The 12,417-nt window shown below is 38.3% G+C and overlaps 1 protein-coding gene across 2 annotated transcripts in view; it reads left to right on the plus strand.

The window, feature by feature from the left end:
* Positions 1-12,417, plus strand: part of RORB (RAR related orphan receptor B) — a 145,003-nt gene that overhangs the window by 52,344 nt on the left and 80,242 nt on the right. Inside the window, exon 1 of one of the 2 annotated variants that reach the window (XM_027662888.1) lies at positions 10,578-10,594. The exons of the other annotated variant lie outside the window; for it this stretch is intronic. The gene's annotated coding sequence lies outside the window, so the exon portion shown is untranslated. Of the gene's footprint in view, positions 1-10,577; positions 10,595-12,417 lie in introns of those variants that run through there. 2 annotated transcript variants of the gene reach the window in all.

Here is a 12,417-nt window from a genome sequence, read left to right on the forward strand (position 1 = left end):
AGAATCAAAATTGCCTCTGGGAACAGATATACCGCATGTACAAGGATAGAGTATTTGCACCAGAACCAAAAGCCCTGATGAGGAAAAGTGAGAACTAGGAAAACCTTCTCCTGTGGCAAACTCAGTCTTTACTGGAGGCTAAACTAGCCAGATGGACTTTGGTGTAATGTAGTTCAAGTCTCTACTGCAAGAAGTATTTCAGTATTAGTTTGAGGTAGCATAAGCCTAAGTGGGACAGAAGAGCCAATGGATGAGTAATGAGAAGATCATCTTGATTATGAGACGGCACAGATTTTATCTTCAATTAGAAGAAGCAGGACAGAGAATTAAATTTTGCTACATTCATATAAATTATTTACCCAAGTCCTGAGCTATTCTAAAGCTGACAGATATCTCTGGCATATTTTTCACAGAATACTTCTAAAGAGTGCTTGAATTTCCTATTACAGAATGAAAAAACCTGTGAAATACCCAAAATATTCACAGGGCAGCAAAATACCTGCCCACTATATCCAAAACAACTTCAGCAGTCCTTCACAATCGGTGGATTGCAGTAGATGAAGTCAGGTACCTGGCCAGGAATGATTCAGATCAGATTCTTCAGTGATTTGAATTGTCAGTTCAGTTGATGGTTTTGAGATTTTGTACATGGGTTTGGGTTTCTGTTCCCCTATTTAGAACACATACATTTATGTGGTGCTTTGCCAGATCTTGAGAGATATGAAGCCATATGTTTTTATTTACGTTTTTGAGATTTTTTCAATCTAAGCAGGTATTCTGTAAATCAATCTGTCATTCTAGGCTCCTATCTTCAAACATCACAAACTGTAAACCACAGCTTTCGGCTGTGTGAAGAGTTTGTCATACTGAACCTAAGTGGTAGCTACATATGAACTGTGCTGTGAACAGTTCACAACATAAACAGTTTCAGGAATATTTTCAGTTTGAAGTTCCAGGAATATTTTTAATATAAATATCCCTATGCCAATGCCAAATATGTTGACTTTCAAAGTTTGAAGAAAGACCACATCACTTAAAAATATGTAACTTGAGATGCAACCATGCAAAACTTCATATTGCAGTTCTCTTGAAATTTCTGCACTGTCAGGTCAGTAACTCTAGGCATAAGTGCTATCCAAATCCTCAGATTTGGATGCGAAAATATGTCTTCAGTGTTTCATATGATATATTGACTGTACAGTACGGTTCATTAACACTTTCTTGAACATTAATACTGTGACCACAAGATCACAGGTCTGAAATTACTTACTCTTTGTTAAGAATTGCTGTTTTACTTACTGAACTGGCATATGGCTTTATAGTAATTATCTTAGAAATATCCCTTGCAGTGTTAAGAGGCATGATCTCCTTGTGACTTTGCACTTCTGAATTTGTCAAACATTAAAGTACCAAGGTCTTATTGAGATAATAATTAAAATGCCTGTGCATACACCTGATCTTCTTTACTTATGAATAAAGTTTTGGTGTAGTCAACATGTAATGCAAAATATTTTCAGACCAGGAGAGGTATGTTAAACAGTTCCATTGTGATCTTTTCATCATCTTCATTCTTTTGAAAATAGGGAAAACTTAGTCTGCTATCTATCTCCTTTCTGCCTTTTAGAGAATATCAAAAGTGGACGGTTAGAAGGAACAGATGAAAAGGAAGATTATTTATATCCATTTCTAATGAAAAAATCCAGGTTGTGTACAATTTTCATCTGTAAATGTAATAGAAAGTACTTTCTACTTATAAACTATAGTGAAATACAAACAAGTGTAATCCTTCAGTGTAAAAATCTTAGAAACATGAGAAAACATCAAACTAAATTAAGGATAAAACAGCAGCCTTATTTCTTAATATTACTTTGTCTGCTTTAATTCTCTGTATCCCTGCATTGCCAGTCAGGCAATTGGCAATTAGGTCCTCTGGTCAGATAATTGGGGGACTGACACAAAACTTAAAACAGCAAAACTGTACTGTGGAAGTTTGGTTTCCTCTTGGTAATTAGTCATGTCTTATGTAAGCGGTTGGATTTCAGCAGCTTAAAAATGGACATCTTTTTATACTTCATTTCGTTGTTGCTAACTGGAATGACACAAAGTTGCAAAGTTTAAAAATACATGCTAGACAACTGAGACGTCTGGTCTGTTTCTTTTACATAAGGACTACATTTTTTCACAGAATAGTCTAGACAGTGGCAGAATGAAGTGAGGGAGCAGCCCACACACAGTTTGGGGAGCAAATGCTTAAACAGGTTTCTGAGTTCTTCTCCCACCCAGAGATTTTGATATGGAAAAGACTAAAAAATTCTGAAGCATCTCGAGTCCCTCTAAGCACAAGGTGGGATAGGGACAAAAGACAGCAAGTGATTAATCCCATTATTTTGACCTTTGATAGTAAGGGCACACTTTTGTGACTCAAGGTGGATTATGGGAAAAAGGGAACAAGGAGAGAGCTGGTTGTTAGTTTCTGCAAGCCAGTTCTGGAGAAGTGGCAGCAATTTGTCATGAAAATCCTGATAGGGAAGGATATTCTTATAGACACAGAGTAAGGACCCATAGCCTTCATGAAAGGAGGAAGGAAATGGCCAGCCTGGGTGAAAACAATCTGTAAGCAGCATAGTATTGTCTCTTATCAAAGCTAAATAATTTCCAGCCCAGAAGGGAAAAAGAAAATTCAGAATCTGATGGACCAGACAGAGAAGTGTCCAACAGACAAGTCATCATACTCATTGTTCAACTCAAAGCCTGTCTGAAAAAGACAGACTTCAAGATCATCAAAGCATGTGTCTTAGGCCGAAGAAGACCAGTGAGTTCCTAAGATGAAGGTTTTTTTCTGCATTAAATAATACCCATGGTAGCGTTTTAGCATAAACAAATTAAAAAAGAAATGAGATTACCCCAATGATTCTGAGTTGCAAGACAGAAGAGCATGCAGATCTCTCAGGTGTTGTTTCGCTTTATTTTTCTGCAAGATGGAGTATGCATGTATTCTGTGTTGGGCCAGCAGTAAGTATATTTAGACACACTTATGCAATGCACCTATTAAATAGACTGCCCTCTGAATATCAAAATATTCCTCAATAGTTTACAGCACTGTTCTTACGACCAAAGCTTTTGAAAGAGTGAGGCTGTAACTTACCAGAGGAAGTTATACACTATTGAAAATTATTCAGCGTGTGACACCAATGAACAGTGGTTTCAGAAGGGAAACTTCCAAAAATTTTGTGCCTGCAGCGTACATGATCAGTCAGATGCCCTTTCTTAGTGTCAAGACGCTTAGGTATGTCCACACTGCACAGAACAGTGCTGCGTTAGAGCTTGACAAAAGCTCAGGTTAAGGCCAAGGTACTCATACATGCATGGCAAAGTATAACTGTCCTGCCTGATTTGTCTCCACATCTTCATGGAAAGCTGTCTATAACCCCTGAAAGTTTACTCTTGTGATACAAATATTTCCCTGAAATCATTTGGGAATTATTGACTTAAAGTGTTTGATAAGTATCATTCAAAACACAAAAATAGAATAAACAGGCAGTTATGAGTGGAAAAGCTGGATTAATATGGAATATGAAGTTTTGGTTATTTCATCTCAGGCTTTTAGAGAAAGAGAAAGTAAATGATATGTTGCTGGCAGGGATATACAGTAATGGACTGAATAGAATAATTTTTCTAGGGAAACCCCTCAGGCATCAGTTGCTGTACTGACCTTATTTAATATTACCATTAATGACTGTGGCATTAATGGCAATACAGTCATACATAGGGATGCACTGACATCACAGAATTGGGAGGTTTTATTAATCTGGAGAATGTTTGGGATCAACTATAAGGAAAAACTATACACATGTTCATAATAGGAGTAGAAAGGGGGTGAAATTATATAATATAAATGTCATAGTCTATACTTGAGGATATAATGACTGAAGTCCTGTAATGTGGGAACTTAGCTGTGGAAAACGACAAGGAGAAAGATCAACATAAAATGGTCTATCATCAGATCTCAGTGTTTTCACTGTGGGTTTTGGTTTGGTTTGGTTTAGTTTGAGTGATTGTTTATTTTGTTCATTTGGAGGTGGTTTTTAGTTTTCAGGTGAGATTCCAGAGAAGATTTAAAATATATTTGCAGTATTGACTGATGTCAATAAGGCTCCCCCCCACTACAGAACTTCTCAGTTTTCCAGTATTGCAGTATTTATGTCAGTTTCCTGTGTCTTTGAGATCAAGATGCAAAGACACTGCTGCAGAGGTAGAGTGACCCCCCCACTTTGGTTTGTTCCTATGCGTAAAACACTAAAATAAAAAGATGTGACAGAGCATCATGAACCCCAGAGCTTCATGAACTTCTTCCTCAGGAGAGAGAAGAAATTCTACCTTATGTGATTAAATACTCACTAGTCTTAAAAAAGACAATGTAACTGCTTAGGTAGATGATAGGAAATCGGCTTGGACAATCAGTCCTATCAATGATTCTTTACAAGTCTGAATAAAACCTTCCGAATTTGAGTATTTTCCTTCTGCTTTTATTAATGCTCAGAATCTGAACAATATTTTTTTCTTAGGGTTTTGTTTTCTTTTGTTTCATTTTATTACTAGTAGTGGTATTATTATTTCCAAAAAGCCCATAGATATACTATTAGAACCAATTATTTGCTGCTTATTTTCTATTTGATTTAGTCAAAAAGCCAAAAAAATCTAGCCTAACTACTAGCAAGCTCAGTATATAAAAATCCACAATTATCAATGACATACTTTAAATACATCTTTTCCTTCCATATTTTTAATCTGTTTATTCAAAAGGAGATTTATATGGGAAAAAAAAAAATCTAGTCATTTTCATAACACACTCCTTCTTTCAAATCTCTATTGCTATGGGGTTTTGTGTTTTGAAGAGGGTAGATGAGACCAGAAACCAAAAAAAACCAGCCAACAGCAGCATTTGTCCATGTCGTTTTAACTAACGAATTTCTTTATTAATCTTATATTTTAGATGGCAGCTTTCACACTTTTATTTATTTCACATAGCAGCTGAAATGCAGAGCCCCTGCGAGTCTGATCTGACAACCTTCACCACAAAGGCAGAGCTCTATTGTTAGACAACTGGACTTAATGATCACAGCAAGCAGGATTGAAATTTTATTGGTGTGCTTCTATGTGATTGTGACAGTGTTGACACTAAATCAAATTCAATTAGCAAGGGCTTGCTAATGAGTTATAATGCTTTGCAAAGTAGAAAGGACAAAGCATTTTGCAATCTCCAGCCTGCAGACTAGTTACTCCCAGTGTTAACGGAGCAATAGCTTAAGGAACTGCTACAGGATTTTCTCCCTAGATTAATGTTTAAGAGTGCTTTGCTAATGAATCCCTGAACAAATGTGTTGTGTGTTACTGGAGAGGGGGGTGGCAGGAGAGAAAATACGAGCAGCTTTTTTGTCCTTAAGTGCTCTCGAAGTGATTTATAAAACCACTGTGCAGCACAGCAAGCAGTGGAAACCACATCAGCCAATGACAACATGGCTGAACACAGTATCACATAAGGAAATGTGCCCTGTGAGCCACCAGGCCTAATGCCGCTGCCCCTCGCACTGTGCTAGTGGGTGTTGCACATCCCAGGAGTCTGCAGCTGGCAGCATCCTGCGTCACTGGTCACACCCACCAGAGCTCTTGGGTAAGCCTAAAGGCTGAGGCCATGGGCCTTGGAGCCTAGGAGCCTTGGCCAAGGCTGCAGCTCTCAGCATCCATTGAGGCTGGGCTCTGTCAAGTGAACAGTAGACAAACACAGCAGCTTTGCTTATGTAGCACCCACCAGGGGAAGGTGGAAGGTGTGTGCTGTCTCCCTCAGGGGCTGTTGGACCCCTAGCTGCCTTCATTTGTGTTCCATTTATTGCTCACTTTGTAAACCTGTCTGTGTAAATGAGGTCTTTTGGAGAAAGAGCATGTAACAATCTATTGCATAATGCAAGAATGAGATGGTCCCCATTTAAATTACAGAATAGCAATAACAGTAATAATTTCCCCTTTAAGGTCTGCTGACAAGTCCAACATTTAATTCTTAAGCAAATTATGTATTTGTCATTCAAACTGAATTATCTCTTTTGTAGTCCTCTATCAATATATCAGTATTAACTTACAGTGATATTTTAATTTAATATTTTGAAATATTTGTATTCCCATTAGATGTGATATCTCTCTTTGGTTTGCACACACACTTTAAATTGATGAGTATGAATAAAATCAGTGTTATATCCTGATATCATATGACTCCAACTGATTATACCTTTGTAAAATTTGAATAATTTGGACTGATGTTTTTTCCCCCAAAACTGATGATTTCCTTATCAATAAATGTTCCTGGAAAATTTTACTGAAGTACTTCATTTACTCCCAGAATGAAGTTGTGAGGACAGTACTTAATGTTGTCCAACCTGAAGCCAAGACCAAAACTAAACTGTGTGTCACTGTGTCATCAAGCTCTTCAAATTTGCTCTGTTTTGCCTCTGAGCATACATATGCCTGTTGTGTTAGCAAGCATATATAACACATTATTTATGGCAGCTAATAAGGGATTCCAAAGTAAATCTGAACCAAATCCAGTAATTTGCTATTTCAGCCTCTCCACTGACATTTTCTTCTAAGTCAGAGCTGATCAGGGCACTCATGCCCTCATGCTACAATTCACCATGTCCTGACCTTCCTTTGTGAGAACTGTGCTGTACACCAAGTCATCAAAATCATCAGAGATATTAACATAATAATAGAGGCAAGGGTGGGGAAATGCCCTTTAGCCCTTAGATTCATCCTTTGGTGCAAACTATACTGCACTGGTGCAGCCCTATTTTAAGTCCTGTGTGCAGTTTTGGTTGTCTCATTATAAGAAGGACATCAAATTCTTAAAGCGTGTCCAGAGGAGAGTGACTAAGACAATGAAAGGCCTCAAAGGCTAGACTTAGGAGGAGTGGTTGAGGTCACTTGGTTTGTTCAGCTTGGAGAGGAGAAGGCTGAGGGGTTACCCCATTGCAGTCTTTATCTTCCTCGGGGGGCAGGGAACAGGCAAGCACTGCTCTCCTCTCTCTGGGGAGCAGCAACAGGACACAAGGAAAAGGAATGAAGCTGTGTCAGGAAAAGTTCAGATTGGACATTATAAAAAGGTTCTTCACTGACAGCATGGTCAGTTGCTGAAGCAGGGAAGTGGTCAGGTCACCAAACCTGCCAGAGTTCATGGAGCCTCTGAATGACACTCTTAGCTGTGTGGTTTAGTTTTAAGTAGCCCTGCCAAAAGCAGAGAGTTGGACTCGATAATCCTTATGGGTTCCTTCCATCTTGAGATATTCTGTAAAAAACTGATGGTTTGATAAGAGTTGCCTGATTCTCAGACATACGTATCCTTTCATTATCTTGGAGATGCACCTCCAGGGAAATACATTTTGCATTTGTGCTGTACAGGCACTACATTGCTTTTGTGGTACATTCTTTGTAACTTCTCTTTATTCTGGACCTATGGCAGGCTTGGAGTAAGCAGGATTTTCTCCAGGAGCTTACCTGGGCTGTGACTAGAGCTGAAATCTGGGAGTCATAATGCTATGACCCTTCATGAAACGATTTGCTTCAAATTGTGGCCCTCAAATTGTCTTCTCTCAAAGATGATGCTACGTTAATCAAGAGAAGACTAGTTAAACTTTTCCTCTGTCTTTTTAAGGGGGGGGGGGGATTTTAACCATCAGGATTTCAAAAATTCACTGTTTCTGCATCAGATTGGATAGTTGGAGGTCTCTCACATTTGTACACAGCTATGTGCAGATAGTCATCTGTATGTGCGAAGATGAGGGGTGAAGGCCGAACTGCTTGATGGCTAATTGCCTGGAATTTTTGATCCCCAGTTGGTGTTGCTGTCCTTCCTACCTGAGATCTGTGAGAGGCTTGAAACATTGACTCCTTTTGTTATAGCTGAATGTCATTCTTATTAACAGATAGTTTTTCTATAGCTTTTGGTAGTTAGGAAACAGCAAACATCTTAAAATTACAAATCCTTCCTTTCAGTTTCCTCAAAACTGTTTTCATAAACAGCTGACAAATCAGCATCTTAGAAGATAAACCATCTAATTAAGGAAACTTCTAAACAAGTTTAGTTTTTTATTTTAATATATTTTCTTATATTTGCTCCCTGTTCCTCAGCTGCTGCTTTTGAAATTTGGCATATACCTATCTGGTTAATTTACTGTAAAAATAAGTATGTTTATAATTTTAAATATTTGAATACCAATGAATATTAAAAAAATAGAAGGCTGATGAGAAAATTAAGCATTCTCTTTTTAGATCAATATTGTGTCATGGGTACAGTAAATAAGACCTCAGGCCAAACACTGAACAACTAGGAGAAAACAACCTATTGACTCATTGCTTTTCAATGAACACCATCCACTGTATGTATAATGTGAGGTGGAGTTCTGTGGAGAACATGTAATTCAATGTTGTAGTTCACAGCTGTATCATAATGCATGTACACCAGAGGGGTAAATTGTTTCTGGTATTTACTGTCTTCAGAGAGTTTGAACAGTCTTCTTGTGTATGTGTTACGCACATTTTGTAGTGTGAATGATAACACTATGAGACCAGGAGATGGTTTGATGTGGTCGAAGTATTCAATCAGGAAGACTTGTAAAATACAGTATTTTGCTTAGCCAGTGAATCAGATGATATTCTGCATTTTCCACTGATGAAGAATAATGCAAGAGGAGACTAGAGCTGCAAAGCTTTTAATTTCTACTCTAGTGTTTTAAATTCATGATTGCCTTGGGGCAAATCACTTTATCAGCCTCTGATCCTGGTTATGCTGGTGAGCCTGAAGTAATTCAATCTAAAACAAAGGAGTTGGACTCAATTTATATGACCCAAACAGATGAAAATCTATCTCTAAAAGTGCAATGTAACAGCTAAAGGGGGTATAATTATTATTTGCTTTATTTAAGCCATCAAATTTTTACTGTCCTCACATAGAATTTCTGTAATTATTATTAAGTTTTAACCTTTACTTGTTCAGAATGTTTCCTATCCCCTCTACAAGATGGCAAAACAAATAGTTTTGGAGGAGAAGAGAGTACTTTCTTTCCTATTCCAACAGTATTTCAAAGATAAGATGCTATTTGAAATATCTCCCATAGAGAGAATTATTTGGGGTAAGTATGTGGAATTGTTGTATTGAAAACAATTAAATCATAGCATCCTGCCATCCTTGAGTATATTGCATTGGAACCTAAGTGTTTCATTTTGTTTTTATATAGGAATTACTTTAGGTTTTTCCTTTTGACTTTGTGGAAAGTTTCATTGTAGCCCAGGAGTTGTGTTTTGCATACAGTAAAGCCTTCCATCTATGAAAGGCCTACAAACAAGTAAAGCCTCACAAGCAAAGCCTGTCCTGAAGGAAGAAAAAGTATCTATGATAATTAACACTTAAAATGACATAACCATTCAAGTGGCAGAGCTCCATGTTTTGGCTCTCACTTTCCAGATCTAGCTACATCACTGCCTCAATGGAGATAAAAGGTCCAGAAAATAGCTTTAATTAAATCATGAATTATGAGTCTGTTTTAGCCCTCTGCTTAGAACAGTGACAGGTATGTACAATGTAGATAGTCCTGCAGAAAGTTTTAATTGCAGTAAACAGACTTTGATTGGGTCTAAAGCTGTAACAATGTGAGAGAAGGTGAGAAAAAGGTGGAGCCATTAATGTGATTGCAAGCATAGGATGGTTAGGAGGTGGAAACGCCTTGATGGGTAAACACATTGGAGCCATTTATAGAGGTAAGAGAATTACAAAGGATTTTTCTCAGGGTTAAATCCTCTTGTATTGAAGGATTAAGTTGCTGTAGTTAACCTGATCATAGGTAGGCAGCAGTGTGAGTAGCAATAATAATTTTTCTTTTCTTATCCAGAACCAAAGAGGAACTGGGCTATAGTTGGATGACTACATATAAACCATATAATCCTTCTTCCTTCTCTGCTTTACTTCTCTCTACCTAAAATGTTAGTTAGTAACAAGTAGATAGCTATTATGAAACAGGTAAAGTAACAGGTTCATTCATAATGTGATAAATTTGATAAACTATCTGAAAGAGTGTGATTTCTTGTTTAACTAAAAATGATTTTTGAAGTGTTTCTTTATTATGACCAGTCCATGAGAAAAATCACTGACTCGACTTGGTCCATATTCCAAAATGGAATTTTAAATTTTTTACTTTACTGTTAAATATTTTAGGATCTTAGTCTTTTGCTGTTAGCTAACTGATCTATTCTTCTGTGGAAGAAAGGCTGCATCTCCCTATAAACTAAGTGAGCATTGTGAATGGGGAGCTCTGGCAGCATTTTAAATGTATTGGTCAATAGATTTATTTTATTAGTGCTGCTGATAAGAGAGACTTGAATTTTGCTTTTTCATTATTGCATCCACGCAAGACTGCAAATAAGGAAAGGGATGCTTCCCATTCCCACTGAGACTGCAAGCCTCAATACCAGTATAACATGGGGTCTGGAGGGAAGCTAGGGCAGGAGACTCTCTCCAGGCAGTTGAAGTGAAGCTGAGACGTAGTAAAAACAGGTAGGCAAATTAGGATTTGACCATGGTTGTTAGAGAGAAGGTTCAACAGCAGATCTCTTGGGCTCCGTATTGCAGCTGATTGTGCCATGACTTTGGGGTGGTCCAGATTGGACCTTGTATAAGGCCCCAGACTCATAGAAGCTCATAGAAGGCATTTTACATCAAAAATATATAAGACCCCAAAACCTACCTGACAGATTTATTTAAGGGGCCCTCAATTGTTTTATACTTTGAGGCCACACATGGGAAAAATGCTACAACTTTTTCCAGGTCAAAATAACGCACTTTTACTGGCAAACTTCAGAAAATAAGGGAACTTGGCAAAGGTTTAAAGCAAACATTCAAATCAACATAAAGCATTCCACAAAGCAGTGACTTAGCAAATTGCAAGCCATACAGTTGTAAGTTACCCAAATATCAAGGAAAGGGATTTAGGAGAAGAAGCAGCAGTAAAGAAAGAGAGAGAGACAGACAGACAGAAAAAATTATAGCTACCCCCTTAGTTTGCACATAGAACCATCTAAGCCCAATCCAAGAAAGACAGGCCACAACCACATAGAGGTTTTGTGCCGTGATTTTTACCTGCTCTGGCCTCCTGTGGCCACCCCTCTCCCCCCATGTGGGGCTTCCAGTCTGCCAGCCTTTCTGAGGCTGAGTTCCAGGGGCTCCGGGTGGTGTGGTGTGAGATTTCAGGTCTGCCAATGGCTAATAGCTTTTCTGGAGCTGGGTTAGGGGCTCGGGGGAGGGTGTGGGTGTGCCGGTGACTGACAGCTGCACTAGAAGCTGTCAAGGAGGCGGGGTATGGGCACCATTCCACCTTGGCAGAACCTGACCTGGCCCTTCCCACACACACCGACTTGTAATTTTTTTGATTCTCAGATCTTGCTTCTCAGTTATCAAGCTCTGCCGTGTGCTTTAGAAACTGCAAGTATTATTCTGTATTCAAAGTCAATACTGGAATGACAGATTCTTGGTGCTGCCTGTGCTACAACTTTGTATATCCACTTGTTTAGTTGACGTAAACGGCTACAGTGACTCCTCTGGATCTTGACGACATGATCCACCAGATTCCTGGACACTTAGCAAAAAAATTGCTGAAAGAGTTTGCCAGTACTCCTAGAGCTAGGGATAAAACCAGTCTCATCTGCTTCCTGTACATCTCCCTGTTTGGAAAGAGATGTTTAGGCAAACATGCCTCTCTAATTCAGATCTACTAGCCCTTTCAAATTCAGACTGTTCTTCCTCAGATAGAAAATAAAGCAAGTTAAACAGCATCTTGAGGTACATTAAAACTGAATCTAGGAGCTGAGGAAGTCAAATGTGATTAAATGTGGAATGGCAGTTTGACCCCATTTGCCTACTACTGTAGTTGTGACTGAGCCCACCCTCTGGTGAGTGTTCAGTGCCATCATTTCACTGGGAGTTATTAAAATTCATCACCTATGAAATATTAAGTGTGCAAATACTATGAACCCTCAAAGTTCGCTCTGTCTTAGACAGTGGGTCTGGGTGTACTTTTTTCTCCAGAATGGCAGGAAACCTTGGGTATTTTGAACTGTTCTTAAAATTATCTGTGTTGGTCACTGAGTTGTTCTTAAATCTTTTTCTTGAGATACTGAAAATGTGTTAAGAGCTGTTCAAGAGTGAGTTGTTGAGACCTCTGTTCCTTCTGAAATGCAGAGGTTTAATTTTTTTACTATATGATATGCTTGAGAAGTACTAATAAGCAATATTGGATGGATTCTGTTGCAGATTGTTTTCATTTCTCGACTTTTCCCCATATCACCAAGAATTTGTAATATACTAAATCATTATCATCTCTT

This window comes from Corapipo altera, unplaced genomic scaffold (assembly GCF_003945725.1).
Source record: "Corapipo altera isolate COAL_440 unplaced genomic scaffold, ASM394572v1 61167, whole genome shotgun sequence".
Lineage (NCBI taxonomy): Eukaryota > Metazoa > Chordata > Aves > Passeriformes > Pipridae > Corapipo > Corapipo altera.